This window comes from Haemaphysalis longicornis, unplaced genomic scaffold (genome assembly GCF_048455015.1).
Source record: "Haemaphysalis longicornis isolate Haplotype H1 unplaced genomic scaffold, Haemaphysalis longicornis Haplotype H1 scaffold_6, whole genome shotgun sequence".
In the NCBI taxonomy this organism is placed as follows: domain Eukaryota; kingdom Metazoa; phylum Arthropoda; class Arachnida; order Ixodida; family Ixodidae; genus Haemaphysalis; species Haemaphysalis longicornis.
The window spans coordinates 103,891,708-103,911,909 of record NW_027526407.1 but is presented as its reverse complement, the minus strand read 5'-3'; the positions used below and the strand labels follow the sequence as shown (position 1 = coordinate 103,911,909).

Genomic DNA, 20,202 nt, shown 5'->3' with positions numbered 1-20,202 from the left:
TCGTCGTTTATGAGCGCACACCGCACGCGCTCCCAGTTTTCTTGTCCTCGTCGTCTGCGATGTTTCCTCCAAAAGGGTATGTTACATGACCCCTCCGGCAGTGGAAGCACCGTTTCGGTGCAAGCTTCGGGGAGGAAGAGCGGTTGTTGTAGCTCCCCAGAGTAGTAGGGTTTTAGTCGTACGACATGGGTGATGTCAGCCAGCAGGTGCACATGTGAAGGTTGGCAACAGGGAAAACTTCGTATGTTACGTCAGAAACTTGGCAAACGATGCGACAGAGGTCAGCGTATCTAGAAAGGATGCTTTTCGAGACGCCATTCCAGACGAGCGAGGATCACACGTTCCATTACCTTGCTTACGCAGCTAGCCAATGCCAAGAGCATTATGCATGGATAATACCCCATACTAAACTGCAAAGTTATGGGCGGCATCGCCTTCAAGAAGTTCAGCTTAGTTTTATCAACCTAGTTTATATTTTCGAGCCTCCGCTTCTTCAAACCAATGATGTGGCATTCAGACCTCAGGGTATTGAGCTTCAGGGACCAGCGATTATGGTGTCATGTAAGCATGAAACTGCAGATTTCAAAACAGAAGAATGTGCGTCGGCCGGGAATCGAACCCGGGTGAACTGCGTGAAAGGCAGCTATGCTCATATTTAAGAGATGTATATCGCAGAAAAAGATGAAGGACAAAGAATGCGCGAGGACATAGCGCTTTGCCCTCGTGTATTCTTTGTCTTTCGTATTTTTTTGCTCTGTACACCTCTTGAATATGATCGACCAACTAGGCCAACAACGTGCCTTATTAGACTTTACAGCTATGCTCACCACAATACCACCAGTGCCAACACCTTTTCCTAAAGACCGGTACTGCACCCGCAGAAAAGGAAGTCAATTGCTTTAACATCTCGCGTAGGTCCAAAGGCACACTCCCGCATTTACACTTTCGTTTTTCTCGTGGCCTTTCACACCTCAGAATGTGTGCTAATGACAAATTGTGTGACGACGTGTAATGGGGCGAAATGAGTGGCGACAATACGGTCGATGATGGCATAAAAAATGGGCCTTCAGGGCACGTGGGTATTGGTGTCTAAGTGTGTTCCATGAGCTCGTTTGCATCGCCAACACAATGCCGGCTGGAATGACTTTCTCAACACTGATTCATTAAAAGCCTTACAAGGGCAACCGCGATTCGCTGTGGCTGGAGTTGTTGACAATAAGATTTATAGTTGTATTAAAATTAATGCACATTTACCGATTGCACCCGAAAATCCGAGTTGAAAACACAAATAAACTCTGCTGGTACAGATAAAAATATGTCTTTGACGAACGACGATGGAAGAATAGTTCTCATTGTGTTGTTACCAATGAGCGAGCGCCTAATTGAAGATCAACTAGGTGCTGAGCATTACCAGGGCACTCACTGCCTATTCCACTAATGTGTGAGGTGTAGAACCATAATTCTGCGAGTTGTTTGTACCAGTGACTACTACCGCCAATGTAGCATTTAGTGGAATCGTCTGCTGCGCGCGTCCGAGTGCTCTGGAGATGTAGTGTTTTGCAGAGGTGTGTGCATCCTTCTGATTTCGGCATTGGCGATGGTGATTTGAAACTATCTTCATTACTTGACATGCTCTCAAGTACACAGGGTAACAAACTTGTACCAGCTAGGCACAATAGTTTTACAAATCTTTTTCCATCAAGACCTGTACGCACATCTCAGAAAATGCATTTACAAAATTCGTCAAGTCTGTACCCACGCACACGCACGGGGTGAACACTGCAGGGATATAAGAATAATGACTGAGCTCACCACTTCAGGTCTCAATAGCTTCTGTGAATCAGACAAACAAAGAACGGGTATTTACTGCTGCGACATTTTGAGGTAAGCCAATTAAATTGTCCTAGCCTTTTGTCGTTTTGAAATTAATTCTGCGCCAATATGCGTAAGGCGGGATCCAACGCGTCTTTGCATACATCATGTGCATTCTGATGTATTTTTGCGCATATTATCCTGCACCTTAGTCTGGCTTTATCGTGGCCTCGCGGGAGGTAATCAATGTAAACTGTTTGCAACAAAGATTGAAGGCGGGCCAGTTGGTACAGTTTCTAGCGCTATTTCATAACTCAGTAAACTGTTTTGTTTTCTAGTGCTGTTAACAGAGAACCAAGAAACATAAGACAATAACCACACGTGACCTACGCGCAGTGTCCATCACGCGCATATTGCTATGTTGAGCCATTTCAAGATTTTACGACAGTTTTATGGGGTTGACAACTACTCTAGCCCACACACTCTCGTCTCCCGTTCTTTAAAAACCTCCTCTTCCTAAAACGGACAAGAGTACGTTGGCTAGAGTTGTTTATGTGTTATTTTTCTTCTTTCTGTTAAAGCCAACGTTAAAGCAAACTGGCTGGGTGTCAGCGTCCATCGTGCTCGCTTCGTCAGTTTCTTTTTTTCGTCCTGTTGCCAGGCGCCAGCGCACCAACTTGCCCAGATTACCGCCGTTTTAATTGGGATATTTTATTTATTTATTTATTTATTTATTTATTTATTTATTTATTTATTTATTTATTTATTTATTTATTTATTTATTTATTTATTTATTTATTTATTTATTTATTTAAGTACCCTAAGGGCCCGGGTGGGCATTACATAGGGGGGGGATTGAGGTATTACACACTAATACATCGAGTGAACAGAATAGCAAGAAAAATAGTAATAATACAATAATTGCACTCAGAAATCGCACAGTACAACGCTAAACAAAACTACGAAACAGACAATAACAAGCGATATGATGTCGTACAGGCAAGAACCAATATGTTTACAACATAACCGACACAATAAAATTAAAGTTAGATATTGCTTTCAGTCGTTAAAAAGGAGAGAAGTGCTGTTTGAAAAGAAGAAGCGTCTGTTAGTGTGGCTAGGTTTGCAGGTAAAGAATTCCATTCGTTTATGGCCAATACAAGAGGAGAATTCTGATATTTTTTTGTGCGGGCAAAAATAGGAATAACTTTGTAAGCATGATCTACGCGTGCCGAAGTATATGGTGCCGGAACGATAAATTTGCGAGCGAATGCCGATGGGTTATGGTACAGTGCATGGAAAAAAGATAACCTTAAAAATTGCCTGCGCAGGGTGAGAGGGGAAAGATTTAGTTGCTCTTTTAAGGCAGAAACGCTTTGGTATCGCGAGTATGAAGACTTAATAATAATGATAATATGTTTTTAAAGACGATAGTCTTTCTTGGGCTACTTAAACCCAGAAATTTTGGTCTGTCTGTCTGTAACTCGATTCAGCCACCCGGTTAAAGTAAAATTCATATTGCGCAATAGTCTTATATACTCACAGCCAAATGTAAACGTCTAAGCACGGTTTATATATTCATACTTGTCAACTTTGTTGAACAAGAACAAGAAATTACGCAAATATAAGACAGGAAATTAGTACACAAGGGATATTTACAGTGTTCCTTTATTAAAAATTCATTGATTCTTGGTTTTTAGATAACAAATGATATTCTACATCTACTGCAGAAAACCGCCGCCTCCTGGCGGCATATGAAAAATCACGCGGCAACAGCAACGAAAGGTTCCACTAGCTAGGTTCCACGTTCTGCTTGGAACGCACGTGGAGCACGGCCACGCGGTTCTATAAACCTTGTAGTCGGCCGCCTCCATTCACGCGCGTCTCGAGGAACCCGGCCTGTAGCAGTGGAACGCGGTAAATTCAAATCGCCTTGTGCAAACCTTTAGTGTGTTTACCTTGGGATGAGCGCGACGGTACAGGAACAGCATGAGAGGTGAGCGGGAAAGCAAAGGCGGCATTTCCTTGGCAAAGTCTACAAAGACTATTGTCTTTTGGCGACATTTGCAACGAAAGTAGCAGATATGCGGCCAACTTTTCTTAGCCCACTGCACTGCCACACTGGCTCGTTGCTAAAATGGTTTGGCTTAAATAGTGGCATGCTTCACACAAAAGATGTGGTACGTCACACAACGATTTTGGGCTCAGACACTATATATAGCGACTAATCTTCTGGGGGAATTAGCCGAATTGTCACCTTTGAGCCATAGCACGGCCAGCTTTCAATAAAAATTAACCTTGTAACTGCGCAGAAACATGGTTGTAAAACTTTTGAATCGTCTGTTTTGTTCGGTGTTAGCTTGAGGCTAAGAACATTCCAAGAACATCATACTGCCGTAAAGGCACATGCTGTGCCTGTAGCCGCGTTGAATTACTGGTAACGCTATCAGCACATTCTTAATGAGTATACCGGGTGAAGCGAGAAACTTTCTGTAATTGGTATGAAACAGTTCTACGTGCAAAGACAAAGAAACAGTCGGACGGCGAAGTGATACGGAAATCTAAAAGTGCGGGCAAATACAAACATTAAAAACATTTCCTGGAAATTGCTGAAGTCTCTACTTCTTCCGCAGCAAAGCAAACAAGCACTGAAACTTTCTACTCGCTACATCACCTTAAAATATCTAAACACTCTCCACCTTTCAATACGCGTATACAAAGCAACATGAAGATATGCTAGTAATAATCTAGCAAATAAGGAGAATCAAACTGTAAAGACCACCGGATTTTGTATTCGGCCGGAGGATCTTCGTTTATTTGTTTTATCCCCCCTTTTCTTCCAATCCTCTCGCAGTCTAATGTGTCCACCATGACAAATGAAGTTCTGTTATTTATCCATTTATTTATTTATTTATTTATTTATTTATTTATTTATTTATTGCTTCTTTCGCAGTTCTTGGTGTGGAGCGTCTCTGCTCCGCTGCTGTCTGCCTGGATGGATAGCCAAATCGATCAAATTCACTACCCGCAACATTTTCCCGTAAATATCCCACGTAAAGTTGTCTTCTTTGTAATGGCAACAACCTCAATAGACAAATACGTCATTTACTCCATGCAGCGAAAGGAGCCTGTATTAATTCCCAAGCCATCTGTCCTCGGGAGTAAGGCACGGTTTAAATTTCGCGCCCTCCGGACCGGCCTAAGTCCAGTGACCTATATTCTCTTCTTCTCTTCTCCGCCACCGCCGAAAACAGATTCCTTGCCCTGAATAAACGCTTCAAGACGCGAGGTAGCCTTCCTCGTTCTTGTCGGCGTCGGTGGTATAGTGGTTAGCATAGCTGCCTTCCAAGCAGTTGACCCGGGTTCGATTCCCGGCCGACGCATTTCTTTTTTTGAGTGTGATATTGTTTTTCTAGTGTCGTGAGTTTTCAAGCTTTCATGTTGTGCCCGCCATTGTTTCAGTTTGCAGTCTTTTCTGCAGCAAAATGCTACTGCGCAGTCGGTTCTTCCAGTTTCGCTGGTCGTCTTGTAATTGTCTTGTCTACCCTCCATGTTCATTTTTATATGCTGCTGGTCTCATACGTGAACAATACTACGCACTTGTTCGAGACGTTTGATGAAGAAAACGCAAATTCGGAGTCGTCTAGGCCACACATTTTAATTAAATAACAAACTTTTTCTACTAAAGATGTGTAGTTAGAGTAGGTCCTTTTCCTTAGTCCAAAGCAAGGAGGCGACCAAGTGGCTTCCCGAACAAGTCTCTCAGTTTCGTTTTGAACACGTCCCAGCTTGTCAACTCGGTCTCGTTCGTCTCGAACCATTTGCGTGCAGGGCTTTCCTCTTTAGGGTAAAAGATGACATCCGCCAGCATGAAGGTGGGATCCCACCTGTTGTGAGCGCTGACATGCTCGAAGAGACTGAGCCAGTCGCCCACATCAACGTCGTATGTCCCGGTAAAGAGGCCAGGTTCCCGGGAATGAGACAGGATGACAAGGAAGGGTGCGTTCACTACGAAGATCCGTGGTGAGCGGTACGGGATAAGGTGTTGACACCGAGACAGCAACCTCCACCAAGAATGTTACAAGGCGACGCAGAGAGGTCGTGTGGCGATATAGATGTATTTCCTAATGGTGAAACGATGCGAGCTAGTGTCGCAGCAAGCGGCTGTCCCAAACGAGCACCCAGTGTTCTCTTTGTCGTCGTTTACGAGCGAACACCGCACGCGCTTCCAGGTTGTTTGTCCTCGTAGTCTGCGATTCTCCCTCCAAACGCGTTTCCTACAATACGAAGTCTTGATTATGCGCCATCAGAGCAGCCTGTACGTTGTAGAACGCCACAGACGAGACACTTGCTTTTTAATTAATAAACTTCATGGGCGGCACTCAAAGCTCAAAAACAGGTAGGCTTTTCCGTAAGCAAACTGAACGATGCGATGGCCGTGCGCAAGGTTTTTGACGCCATGTTGTCTTTTCGGCCTGTGTAAGGTACTGTCTCCCAAACTGCCGAAGTTTATGCATACTAAAAGCATTTGAGAAGCGTTTTATTTGGTGTAGTTTACCTTGAAATAATTCAAATATGTTTAATGTGGGCTTTTTGTTGATAATCTCTGTTTTAGGCAGGGAAGCTTCGACACTAGCACATTTTGAAGTACGACAGTAAATCTAGGAATCGGCGCACAAACCAATCACATAACAAGCCGCTACTTGGAGGAGGCGAAAATTGAGGAACATCCGCTTGCGAAAGGATTGTTTCGTTGCTTGCACCTAACGCCATGTAGTACTGAACTGATGTGAGCTAAGGTTCTGGCGCGCGGCGTTTTTGCTTGTTGCGAGCGTCGCGGAAATGCAACGGCGGTTGGATAGGCCGTTGAACTGCGAAGTAGAATTCTTTAATCAAGGTACTGTATCAGCGCATCTGAAACTTTTCATAATGCTAGGTGCTAAGTACTAGAACTCGAGAATCGTATGTCCTTGAATGGAATCATTGTTTTCTGCATGACCTCTACAAAAGGACTCCACTTCGTCTTGAAATCGAATTGGTTTATGTCAGTCGTTATGCCGATCAGTAGAGTTAGCAAATCAGTACCAATGTGCATTAGAAAATGCGCGTTTATATGGAGTGAGATTTCCAAATGACTTACAACTGGAGATGTGACCACAAATTTGTGATGAGAACACTGTCATTTGTATATAGAACTTCAAATTGCGCCCAATAGCGGTAAGTAGTTTTGTACTGTCGATGTAATCAGAAATGTGAGTTCCAATAGTTCGGCAGAGTTAGAATGTGGAGTTTCAATTGGGCGCAAATGGTTTTCCATCAATATAAAAAAAAAAACAAGATAAAAACTCGCGTGTCTTTTACTGCAAAAATCTATGGTCCTAACCAAATATGTCCTAACTACTGGTGTTTCGTATCGAGAACTCAGATGAGGCACATGCTTTCTCCAGATAATATGGAAGCTTTCGGTTTTCCCGCCCCTCTCTTTCAACAAATATTACCAATATGGTTTCCAGGCGTCGTTTGTGAAGCTCCGTTCGGGCTATGTATGGTACCTAAGCACAATAAAGCTTTGTGCCCGTGGAACGATCAATTAAAATAGGCAAAATTGTACAAAATTTATGGTCATCATTCGGCTGTCAGTGTTATTTCTAGGATAAACCGGGCGCATGGGTAAAAAAAGGAATACCGTTTTTTAACACACACACACACGCACGTGTACCGCCTATGAGCGACGTGGCGGCGCCACAGATCGTTGGGCCTAATTAATGTTACCGCATACACAAGTACTTAGAAGAGAAAAATGGAGAGGTATTAATATGAAGTTTTTGCAAAAATGGAATGTTCTAGTATCGTGTGAAAGAGAGAGAGAAGGATGTTTACTGAAAAAGCAAAGTTTTGTCGTAATTTAGAGCAACCTACATGCTTCTCACTATGTAAGAATACTAGAGGATATCTGCAACGGGTCCACAGCTACCATCATTCTCCGTAAGGAGAGCAGTAAAATACCTATAAGGAAGGGCGTCAGACAAGGAGACACAATCTCTCCAATGTTATTGACAGCATGTTTACAAGAAGTATTCAGAACGTTGGATTGGCAACAGGTGGGAGTAAGGTTAATGGAGAATACCTCAGTAACCTCAGATTTGCTGATGACGTTGCCTTGCTCAGGACGAATTTCAAAGCATACTTTCGAGACAGGACAAACAGAGTAGGACCGCGGGCCTGAACATTATTATGCAGAAAACCAAAGTAATAATCAATAACCTCAGGACAGCACAGCGGTTTGATATAAGTGGCGAGGCAGTGGAAGTGGTAAGCGAATATATCTACTTAGGCCAAGTTGTGACCCCGGATCCCCACAATGAGGCAGAGATAATTAGAAGGATCAGAATGGGGTGGGGTGCATATGGCAGACATTCTCAGATAATGAATAGCAGCCTACCATTGTCGCTGAAGAAGAAAGTGTATGACAGCTGCATCCTACCGGTACTCACCTACGGGGCAGAAACTTGGAGGCTCACTAAGAGGGTTCAACTTAAATTGAGAACGACTCAGCGGGTAATGCAGCGGAAGATGATAGGTGTAACATTAAGGTGCAAGAAGACAGCGGAGTGGGTCAGGGAACAAACCCGTGCAAAGGACATATTAGTAAAAATTAAAAAAAAAATGGACGTGGGCCAAGCATGCAATGCGAAGGCAAGATAACCGTTGGTAATTAAGGGTAATAGAGTGGATCACTAGAGAAGGCAAGCGTTGCAGGGGTGGCATAAAGTTAGATGGGCAGATGATATCAAGAAGTTTGCGGGGATAAATTGGTCGCAGTTAGCGCAGGACCGGGGTATGTAGAGATTAATGGGAGAGTCCTTTGCCCTGCAGTGGGCGTAGATAGGCTGATGATGGTGATGATGATAATTATTATTATGGTGACATTCTTCTCTCGGAATTAGTCATGCAGAAAAAAAAGGCCCGGGAAGGAGGGGGCACGAAAGCAAGAAACTGACTTGAGCTTGCCGTGGAATGGCGGACTAGCATGTGTAATTTCAAGCTTGGGTCACAGAATTAACAGTTGATAAATCAGGAAAAAAGCATCGAAAGACCCGTAGAAATACTTGTTTGCTTGGTTCTGCTTCGTGAGTGAAGTCCACGGTCTTAAAATAACCTTGGGAGTCCCAGTTTTGCTTTGGACTAACGAAAATGACCTACTGCAACTAGACATTTTTAGTAGAAAAAGTTTAACTTATTTAATTAAAACGTGTGGCCTAGACGACTCCGAATTCGCCTTTTATTCATTAAACGCCTCGAACAAGTCCGTAGTATTGTTCACATATGAGACCAACAGCATATAAAAATATACATGGAGGGTATGAAACACAATCATAAGACGAATAGCGAAACTGGAAGAACGGACTGCGCAGTAGCGTTTTGCTGCAGCAAACACTGTGAACTGAAACAATGGTGGGCAGAATTTCAAAGCTTGAAGGCTCACGACACTAGAAAAACAGTCACACTCAAAAAAAGACATGCGTCGGCCGGGAATCGAACCCGGGTCAACTGCTTGGAAGGCAGCTATGCTAACCACTATACCACCGACGCTGACAGGAACGGGGAAGGCTACCTTGCATCTTGAAGCGTTTATTCAGGGCAAGGAATCTGTTTTCGGCGGAAGTGGAGAAGAAAAGAAGAGCATATAGGTCACTGGACTTCGGCCGGTCCGGAGGGCGCTAAATTAAAACCGTGCCTTACCACCGTAGGCAGTAGGCTTGCGAATTAATACAGGCTGCATTCGCTGCATGGAGTAAATTACGTAAGTGTATATTGACGCTGTTTCCATTACAAATAATACAACTTTACGTACGATATTTACGGGAATATGTTGCGGGCAGTGAATCTGATCGCCTTGAATATCCATCCAGGATATTGCACTCCAGGATATCCATCCAACATCCAATATCAATATCCAGAATATCCATCCAGGATATTGCAGGATATTGCACGCATAATGCATTCCTTATCTCTTTCTTCCGCTCCCTCTTTCTCTGTGCCCATTTATTCTAACATATCCCCTTCCCACAGACTGGGTTGTATGCTGGTTAACTCCCAAGTGAGTTCAAAATATCCGGAGTCCACTTCTTAACTACTTTCTATTTCAATAAATCACTCACCTACCTATTCTCACGTTTCAGTGCACTGAAGATGGCCCAGGATTTTTTTAGCCCATCTGCGTGCCCACGCCGCCTCGTTTCTGAAGTGGTGATGGGGCGTCAATTATTGCGTGCTTCCCACAACGACTTTGGGACGTCATTTAAAGCTTATTGCCAGTCAATATTATGGCCAGTTTTTATTTAAAATCAATCTTGACTGAAAACGAAAACAACCTTCCAAATATTCAGTGTCACATGTGTTTTTTTTTCGTTTTGCTGTGAGGCTAAGAACCACTGAAGCACTACTTTGCCGGAACCGTACATGCTGTGGCTGTAGCGGCTTTGAATTTGTTCTAACGCTATCAGCCCATTCTTCAGAAGTATAGCTGGCGAAGAGCGACACCTTGTGTAATAAGTTAAAAGTCAACGACAAAGACAAAGGAAACTCTAACAGTACGGGTGAATACAAACAGTAAAAATATTTTCCCGAAATTGTGGAAGTCTCAATATGCTCCGCCGGCAAAGCAGACAAGTAGCGAAACTTACTACTCGCTACAACCCCTTGAGATATGTTAAAAACTCTCCACGTTTCAACACGTGTTTACAGAGCATCACGAAGATGTGGTAATGATGAACTAGCAAATATTGAGAATTAAGCTGTAAAGACCATCGGATTGTGTATTCCGTAGGAAGAGTTTCTTTCATACGCTTAATCACCCCTTTTCTTCCAATCCCCTAAAAGACCGATCTGTCCACCATGCCTAATACATGGCTATTTATTTATTTATTTATTTATTTATTTATTTATTTCCGGTGTTGCACTTGTTGCTTTGGGGTCTCTCTGCTCCGCTTCTGTCTGCCTGGATGCATATTCAAGGCGATCACATTCACTGCCCGCAACATATTCCGTTCAATATCGTCCGTAAAGTTTTATTCTTTGTAATGGAAACAGCGTCAATATACACTTACGTAATTTACTCCATGCAGCGAATGCAGCCTGTATTAATTCGCAAGCCTACTGCCTACGGTGGTAAGGCACGGTTTTAATTTAGCGCCCTCCGAACCGGCCGAAGTCCAGTGACCTATATGCTCTTCTTTTCTTCTCCACCTCCGCCGAAAACAGATTCCTTGCCCTGAATAAACGCTTCAAGATGCGAGGTAGCCTTCCCCGTTCCTGTCGGCGTCGGTGGTATAGTGGTTAGCATAGCTGCCTTCCAAGCAGTTGACCCGGGTTCGATTCCCGGCCGACGCATGTCTTTTTTTGAGTGTGACTGTTTTTCTAGTGTCGTGAGCCTTCAAGCTTTGATATTCTGCCCACCATTGTTTCAGTTCACGGTGTTTTCTGCAGCAAAACGCTAGTGCGCAGTCGGTTCTTCCAGTTTCGCTGGTCGTCTTATAATTGTCTTGTCTACCCTCCATGTATATTTTTATATGCTGCCGGTCTCATATGTGAACAATACTACGCACTTGTTCGAGGCGTTTGATGAAGAAAACGCGAATTCGGAGTCGTCTAGGCCGCACATTTTAATAAATAAGTTAAACTGTTTCTACTAAAGATGTCTAGTTGCAGTAGGTCCTTTTCGTTAGTCCAAAGCAAAACAGGGACTCTCAAGGTTATTCTAAGACCGTGGACTTCCCTCACGAAGCAGAACCAAGCAAACAAGTATTTCTACCCGTCTTTCGATGCTTTTTTCCTGATTTATAAACTGTTAATTCTGTGACCCAAGCTTAAAATTGACTGTAGGGTTTAACGCGCCGACGCAACGCAGGCGATGAGGCGCGCCGTAGTGGAGGGCTCCGGATTAATTTTGACCACCTGTGGATCTTTAACGTGCGCCGAAATCTCGTACACACGGTCGTTTTTGCTTTTCGCCTCCATCAAGCTTAAAATTAAACATGTTAGTCCACCATTCCACGGCAAGCTCAAGTCAGGTTTTCGCTTATGTGCCCCCTCCTTCCAGGGCCTTTTTTTTTTGCATGACTAATTCCGAGAGAAGCATGTCAGCATCATCATCATCATCACCATAATCAGCCTATCTACGCCCACTGCAGGGCAAAGGACTCTCCCATTAATCTCTACATACCCCGGTCCTGCGCTAACTGCGACCAATTTATCCCCGCAAACTTCTTGATATCATCGGCTCATCTAACTTTCTGCCGCCCCCTGCAACGCTTGCCTTCTCTTGTGATCCACTCTATTACCCTTAATTACCAACGGTTATCTTGCCTTCGCATTACATGCCCTGCCCACGTACCTTTCTTTTTTTAATTTTTTTTAATATGTCCTTTGCACGGGTTTGTTCCCTGACCCACTCCGCTGTCTTCTTGCACCTTAATGTTACACCTATCATCTTCCGCTGCATTACCCGCTGAGTCGTTCTCAATTTAAGTTGAACCCTCTTAGTGGGCCTCCAAGTTTCTGCCCCGTAGGTGATGCAGCTGTCATACACTTTCTTCTTCAGGGACAATGGTAGGCTGGCATTCATTATCTGAAAATGTCTGCCATGTGCACTCCACCCCATTCTTATCCTTCTAATTATCTATGCCTCATGGTGGGGATCTGGGGTCACAACTTGGCCTAAGTAGATATATTCGCTTACCACTTCCGCTTCCTCGCCACCTATCTCAAACCGCTGTGCTGTCCTGAGGTTATTCATTATTACTTTGGTTTTCTGCATAATAATTTTCAGGCCCACTGTCCTACTCTGTTTGTCCAGTGTCGAAAGCATGCTTTGAAATTCGTCCGAGGAGTTACTTAGCAAGGCAACGTCATCAGCAAATCTGAGGTTACTGAGGTATTCTCCATTAACCTTACTCCCACCTGTTGCCAATCCAACGTTCTGAATACTTCTTGTAAACATGCTGTCAATAACATTGGAGAGATTTTGTCTCCTTGTCTGACGCCCTTCCTTATAGGTATTTTACTGCTGTCCTTACGGAGAATGATGGTAGCTGTGGACCCATTGCAAATATCCTCTAGTATTCTTACATAATGAGAAGCATGTAGGTTGTTCTAAATTACGACAAAACTTTGCTTTTTCAGTAAACATCCTTCTCTCTCTCTTTCACACGATACTAGAACATTCCATTTTTGCAAAAACTTCATATTAATACCTCTCCATTTTTCTCTTCTAAGTACTTGTGTATGCGGTAACATTAATTAGGCCCAACGACCAGTGGCGCCGCCACGTCGCTCATAGGCAGTACACGTGCGTGTGTGTGCGTGTGTTAAAAATGGTATTCCTTTTTTTACCCATGCGCCCGGTTTATCCTAGAAATAACGCTGACAGCAGAATGATGACCATAAATTTTGTACAATTTTGCTTATTTTTTATTTGATCGTTCCACAGGCACAAAGCTTTATTGTGCTTAGGTACCATACATAGCCCGAACGGAGCTTCACAAAAGGCGCCTGGAAACCATATTGGTAATATTTGTTGAAAGAGAGGGGCGGGAAAACCGAAAGCTTTCATATTATCTGGAGAAAGCATGTGCCTCATCTGAGTTCTCGATACGAAACACCAGTAGTTAGGACATATTTGGTTAGGACCATAGATTTTTGCAGTAAAAGGCACGCGAGTTTTTATCTTGTTTTTTTTATATTGATGGAAAACCATTTGTGCCCAATTGAAACTCCACATTCTAACACTGCCGAACTATTGGAACTCACATTTCTGATTACATCGACAGTACAAAACTACTTACCGCTATTAGGCGCAATTTGAAGTTCTATATACAAATGACAGTGTTCTCATCACAAATTTGTGGTCACAACTCCAGTTGTAAGTCATTTGGAAATCTCACTCCGTATGAACGCGCATTTTCTAATGCACATTGGTACTGATTTGCTAACTCCACTGATCGGCATAACGACTGACATAAACCAATTCGATTTCAAGACGAAGTGGAGTCCTTTTGTAGAGGTCATGCAGAAAACAATGATTCCATTCAAGGACATACGATTCTCGAGTTCTAGTACTTAGCACCTAGCATTATGAAAAGTTTCAGATGCGCTGATACAGTACCTTGATTGAAGAATTCTACTTCGCAGTTCAACGGCCTATCCAACCGCCGTTGCATTTCCGCGATGCTCGCAACAAGCAAAGACGCCGCGCGCCAGAACCTTAGCTCACATCAGTTCAGTACTACATAACTACACATGGCCTTAGGTGCAAGCAACGAAAAAATCCTTTCGCGAGCGGATGTTCCTCAATTTTCGCCTCCTCCAAGTAGCGGCTTGTTATGTGATTGGTTTGTGTGCCGATTCCTAGATTTACTGTCGTACTTCAAAATGTGCTAGTGTCGAAGCTTCCCTGCCTAAAACAGAAATTATCAACAAAAAGCCCACATTAAACATTTTTGAATTATTTGAAGGTAAACTACACCAAATAAAACGCTTCTCAAATGCTTTTATTATGCATAAACTTCGGCAGTTTGGGAGACAGTACCTTACACAGGCCGAAAAGACAACATGGCGTCAAAAACCTTGCGCACGGCCATCGCATCGTTCAGTTTGCTTACGGAAAAGCCTACCTGTTTTTGAGCTTTGAGTGCCGCCCATGAAGTTTATTAATTAAAAAGCAAGTGTGTCGTCTGTGGCGTTCTACAACGTACAGGCTGCTCTGATGGCGCATAATCAAGACTTCGTATTGTAGGAAACGCGTTTGCAGGAAGAATCGCAGACTACGAGGACAAAAAACGTGGAAGCGCGTGCGGTGTACGCTCGTAAACGACGACAAAGAGAACACTGGGTGCTCGTTTGGGACAGCCGCTTGCTGCGACACTAGCTCGCATCGCTTCACCATTAGGAAATACATCTATATCGCCACACGACCTCTCTGCGTCGCCTTGTAACATTCTTGGTGGAGGTTGCTGGCTCGGTGTCAACACCTTATCCCGTACCGCTCACCACGGAGCTTCGTAGTGAACGCACCCTGCCTTGTGCAATGATGTGTGGTGATAGAGTGACCACGTCGACGACACCCCTGGTTATCCTGTCTCATCCCCGGGAACCTGGCCTCTTCACCGGGACAGACGACGTTGATGTGGGCGACTGGCTCAGTCTGTTCGAGCATGTCAGCGCTCACAACAGGTGGGATCCCACCGTCATGCTGGCTAATGTCATCTTTTACCGTAAAGAGGAAAGCCCTGCACGCAAATGGTTCGAGACGAACGAGCCACTTGGTCGCATCCTTGCTTTGGACTAACGAAAAGGACCTTCTGCAACTACACATCTTTGGTAGAAATAGTTTCTCTTATTTAATTAAAATGTGTGGCCTAGACGACTCCAAATTCGCGTTTTCTTCATCAAACGCCTTGAACAAGTGCGTAGTATTGTTCACATATGAGACCAGCAGCATATAAAAATGAACATGGAGGGTAGACACGACAATTATAAGGCGAACAGCGAAACTGAAAGAACCGACTGGTCAGTAGCGTTTTTCTGCATTAAAGACCGCGAACTGAAACAATGGCGGGTTCACTACATTGGAACCATCAGACTTGAAAAAAAGAAATGCGTCGGCCGGGAATCGAACCCGGGTCAACTGCTTGGAAGGCAGCTATGCTAACCACTATACCACCGACGCCGACGAAGACGAGGATGGCTACCTCGCATCTTGAAGCGAATAGTCAGGGCAAGGAATCTGTTTTCGGCGGTGGCGGAGAAGAAAAGAAGAGAATATAGGTCACTGGACTTAGGCCGGTCCGGAGAGCGCAAAATTGAAACCGTGCCTTACTCCCGAGGACAGTTGGCTTGCGAATTAATATAGGCTGCTTTCGCTGTATGGAGTAAATGACGTATTTGTGTATTCAGGTTGTTGCCATTATAAAGAAGACAACTTTACGTAGGATATTTACGTTAAAATGTTGCGGGCAGTGAATTTGATCGCTTTGACTATCCATCCAGGCAGACAGCAGCGGAGCAGAGACGCCCCACACCAACAAGTGCAAAAGCAGCAATAAATAAATAAATAAATAAATAAATAAATAAATAAATAAATAAATAAATAAATAAATAAATAAATAAATAAATAAATAACAGAACTTCATTAGTCATGGTGGACACATTAGACTGCGAGAGGATTGGAAGAAAAAAGGGGATAAAACAAATAAACGAAGATGCTCCGGCCGAATACAAAATCCGGTGGTCTTTACAGTTTGATTCTCTATATTTGCTAGATTATTATTAGCATATCTTCATATTGCTTTTTATACGCGTATTGAAAGGTGGAGAGTGTTTAAAGGAGCCATGAAGAGAAAACACAAGTTTGGTTCATTCGAAAGATTGCCTCGTTAGAACCATAACGACACCACTTATAACGCAAACTTCGCTCAAATAAGCTACATAATTAGGAAAAACGGGAATGGTCATGCGACCCACCAGCTCATTTCCCGCAACAGAACCTATGCCGTCACATGGGCTAAGCTCTGCGATTGGCGGAGGCCGGCAAAAGCAAACGCATGTTAGGCAGGGCTTACAGTTTGCATAGCGAGCTAAATGCCCGTGAAACATACTGCACATTCTTTTTATGACAAAGAACGGTGGAGTAAACGGTTGAAGTTCCGAACGAACACGCAAGCGTGTGCGCCAATGCGTACGAAACAACCGCCTGGCCGAGCTCGACATCTCGCCGTCGCGCAGACGAATTTTCGGGTTCGAGGCGCTCTGACCTTGGAGGAAAAATGCCGTAAACACCGCGCATTGACGCTCGTATCTTTCTGGTCGAAGCAGAGAGCTCGCGCGAACGGCTTTCCATACACGACACCGGCCAACTGGCATAAGTGACACTGCTACTGAAGTTGAACTATTATTAACCGTAATAAAAATACGGCACATACGTACCAGTCTGTATTCGTCCGTGGCGACGGCGCTGACGAGGCAGCGGTGCCGACGGCAGGGCGTTCGTCTGTTGTGGCTATCGCGGAATGGTCGCTTTCCCGTCCACCGCGTATCCCACAACTCTTGCCGCTCGTGCACTTAGAAGCGTTGAGCGTTCAAGTGGTGTGAGGTTGTTAAATGCAAGCCGGAGCTCCTCGGCGAGAGTTTTGTTCTCCGGATCAGGCGATTCCATGACTAGGGCTGCGGGTGCACTAGGTTTTACTAGCATTTTTAAAATGGCCGCCGTCTCGGTCGACTCCCGCGTGTGGGTGCTATATGGAGTCGACATACTAAGTATCTGTTTCATGGACCGGCCCGTGTGACACCATTGCTCACGTCACCAAATGTGCAATTTTAGCGGGAGATTTAAAATTTTGGCTTAAATTGCCTTATTTCTCAGTGAATAAAGCATCATTTGCTTCCGGGAAAGCGCTTGGGGTACTATGAAACACCTAATCTTTCGAATAAAACAAACTTTTGTTTTCTCTTCATGGCTCCTTTAAGATATTTTAAGGTGATGTAGCGAGTAGAAAGTTTCACTGCTTGTTTGCTTTGCGGCGGAAGACGTACAGACTTTCTTATTTCCAGGAAATGTTTTCACTGTTTGTATTCGCCCGTACTGTTAGAGGTTCCTTTGTCTTTGTCTTTGACTTTTAACTTGCCTTTGCTTGCTGAAAAATTCGATACCAATTACAAAAGGTGTCGCGCGTCGCCAGCTATACTTCTGAATAATGGGCTGATAGCGTTACCACAAATTCAAAGCCGCTACAGCCACAGCATGTACTCTTCCGGCAAAGTAGTTCTTTAGTGGTTCTTAGCCTCACAGCAAAACGAAAAAAACACATATGACTCTGCATATTTGGGAGCTTGTTTTTGTATTCAGTCAAGGTTGATTTTAATTGAAAACTGGCCATAAGGTTTACTGGCAATAAGCTTTGTGTGACGTCCCAAAGTTGCTGTGGGAAGCACGCAATAATTGACGTCCCATCACCATTTCAGAAACCTGGCGGTGTAGGCACGCAGATGGGTTAAAAAACGCCTGCGCCATCTCCAGTGAAGTGGAACGTGAGGATACGTAGGTGAGTGATTTATTGAAATAGAAAGTGGAGAAGAAGTACGCTGGGGATATTTTGAACTCATTTGGGAGTTCACCAGCATACAACGCAGTCTGTGGGAAGGGGATAGCTTAGAATAAATGGGCACAGAGAAAGAGGGAGCGGAAGAATGAGATAAGGAGTGCATCATCCGTTATGTTAGCCAACAACAATCCTAAACTTTAGAGCGTAGAATTTCAAATGAACTCGCAAGTGGCTTCGCGCGTCAAACGATTCCCACCCCGCAAAAAATGACGGCAACAAAATAATTTACATAGCAACAGTATAATTCTAATAATGTGTCAGTTACAAGTTGTACGAAAAAAAATACAAAGCAAAGATCGAATTCATTAGGAATGAGCCTTTACGGACGAGTCGTGCGTTCTGGCAAGATAACACAGTCTTAAGGAGCCTGGAACTTTGGAAGTGTGATGGTCTGGATTCTTAACGTGACCCTCGGTGCACTCTGGGAATGAGTATATGTAGGCATAGAGACATGGAGGTTTTTACATGGAATTCAATAGGACCAATTGGCTCGATCTCGCTTACGACTGGGCGTCGCTGGGATGCTTCATCGTGATGCGGCACGGGCTTTTAGAAAAGGCTTGACGTTCGTCGCGGTCACGCCGCGATGGCTCCGGCTCGAACGAAGAGGTGGCGTACGCAGCGATCAGGATTCTCCGGCTCGGGCTCCAACGAAGGGTCCGCCGCGATGAGGCTGCTTTGGCGCGGTCTCGAGCGATGGCTGGACTCCGGAGTTCGAAGCTCTCCTGCCTTCTGCCTACCGCTTCTTGCGTCTCATCTCGCCCCTCCCTAGATCGCTCTCCCGTTAGACGTCACACCCGAGCGATGGGCTAGACTCCGGGGCCCGGAGCCCCCCTGTCTTCGGCCTAACGCATCTCGCGACTCGTCTCCGCTCCCCGGATCGCTGTCCCTCGATCTGACTGGATCTGCCCCTTTCGTCGTTCCTTTCGTCGCCTTCTTTTACTCCTCCTGCCTTCTGCCTACCGCTTCTTGCGTCTCATTTCGCCCGCTCCCTAGATCACTCTCCCGTTAGACGTCACACCTGAGCGATGGCTAGACTCCGGGGCCCGAAGCGCCCCTGTCTTCGGCCTAACGCATCTCGCGACTCGTCTGTTCCGCTTCCCGGATCTCCGTCCCTGAATCTATCTCTGCATCGCTGTCCCTCGGTCTGACTGTATCTGCCCCTTTCGTCGTTCCTTTCGTCGCCTTCTTTCACTCCTCCTCCCACGCCGCCATTGACCGCTGTCCCCTCGTGTCGGGCGGGCGCATAATGAGCCACTTAGGCTGTCACAAAAGGAGTTCTTATCGGGGGGCTCGAGTGGCGTCTCCAAGACGGTACCAAGGTTCCTTTTGCCAGGTGAGTCATTGGCGCTTCACAACGCACTCACCTCTCCACCGCTTCTCGGCCGTTTTAGGTGGCAAGCCCCTGAGGACCTCGCAATGTCCGTCTGTTGGCGCCCGTGCGCACAGCATTATGAACGAACGGCTCAAAGGGAGTCGCAGAAAAAAAGGAAACCAGCACCGGCTAGAATCGAACCACCGACTCCCGCAACAATACACAAGGAATCCAGTACGCTACCACTAGACTATTTTTTTTATTTTATTGCCGGGTTTCAACTCAAACCATAACACAAGCCACACAACACAGTATTCACACCATTACAATGTTAAAATTGCCGGTCCACGGCTCGTTAGTGCTGGCGGATTAAAATCTCTTGAGATTCACCAAGGCTTCCAGGGCCCATAACCATTTAGGTTCTTCGGTCTGGGCTATATATACATCTCTAACGAATGCGATGCTCTCAATAAAGAACTCTCTCGCACGGCGTGCGTTGGGGTCCGCATGTCGTACAGCCCTCCGAGTATTCCACACACTATGCAGGCTTAAAGCCATAAACATGTCATATGGCACCCCTTCAGCGTTGTCAGTCGGCAAGAATCGTATGCCGTAAGGTGTGACAGGTAGGGACCTTTGGAAAATTCTCTGGAGAATGTCCCAGTGAAATACAGCATCTTCACCATCTAAGAAAATGTGCTCCACCGTCTCCTGTTTTCTACACACGCGACAGTTAATACCTGAAGGGACAAAAAAACCTTTTTCTTCCAGCCAAGGCATCACAGTCAATGTGTTAGTGTGGAGCTGAAAAAAGAACGTTTTTACCGATGACCGTACCGGCATAGACTTGACTCTTTTCAATACGTCTTTGCCGGACCCTGAACAGTACATTGGCCGGTATATAGGCGTCGGCAG

At 44.8% G+C, this 20,202-nt stretch overlaps 4 non-coding genes across 4 annotated transcripts; 2 read left to right on the top strand and 2 right to left on the bottom strand.

Moving 5' to 3' along the window:
* Window positions 1–5,123: 5,123 nt before the first annotated feature.
* On the top strand, window positions 5,124–5,195 carry Trnag-ucc (transfer RNA glycine (anticodon UCC)). The gene has a single exon. It is a non-coding gene; the product is annotated as a tRNA-Gly (tRNA).
* Window positions 5,196–9,333: 4,138 nt separating this feature from the next.
* Window positions 9,334–9,405, bottom strand: Trnag-ucc (transfer RNA glycine (anticodon UCC)). The gene has a single exon. It is a non-coding gene; the product is annotated as a tRNA-Gly (tRNA).
* A 1,728-nt stretch (window positions 9,406–11,133) lies between these two features.
* Window positions 11,134–11,205, top strand: Trnag-ucc (transfer RNA glycine (anticodon UCC)). Its single transcript has one exon. It is a non-coding gene; the product is annotated as a tRNA-Gly (tRNA).
* Window positions 11,206–15,469: 4,264 nt separating this feature from the next.
* Window positions 15,470–15,541, bottom strand: Trnag-ucc (transfer RNA glycine (anticodon UCC)). Its single transcript has one exon. It is a non-coding gene; the product is annotated as a tRNA-Gly (tRNA).
* Between the last annotated feature and the right edge of the window lie 4,661 nt (window positions 15,542–20,202).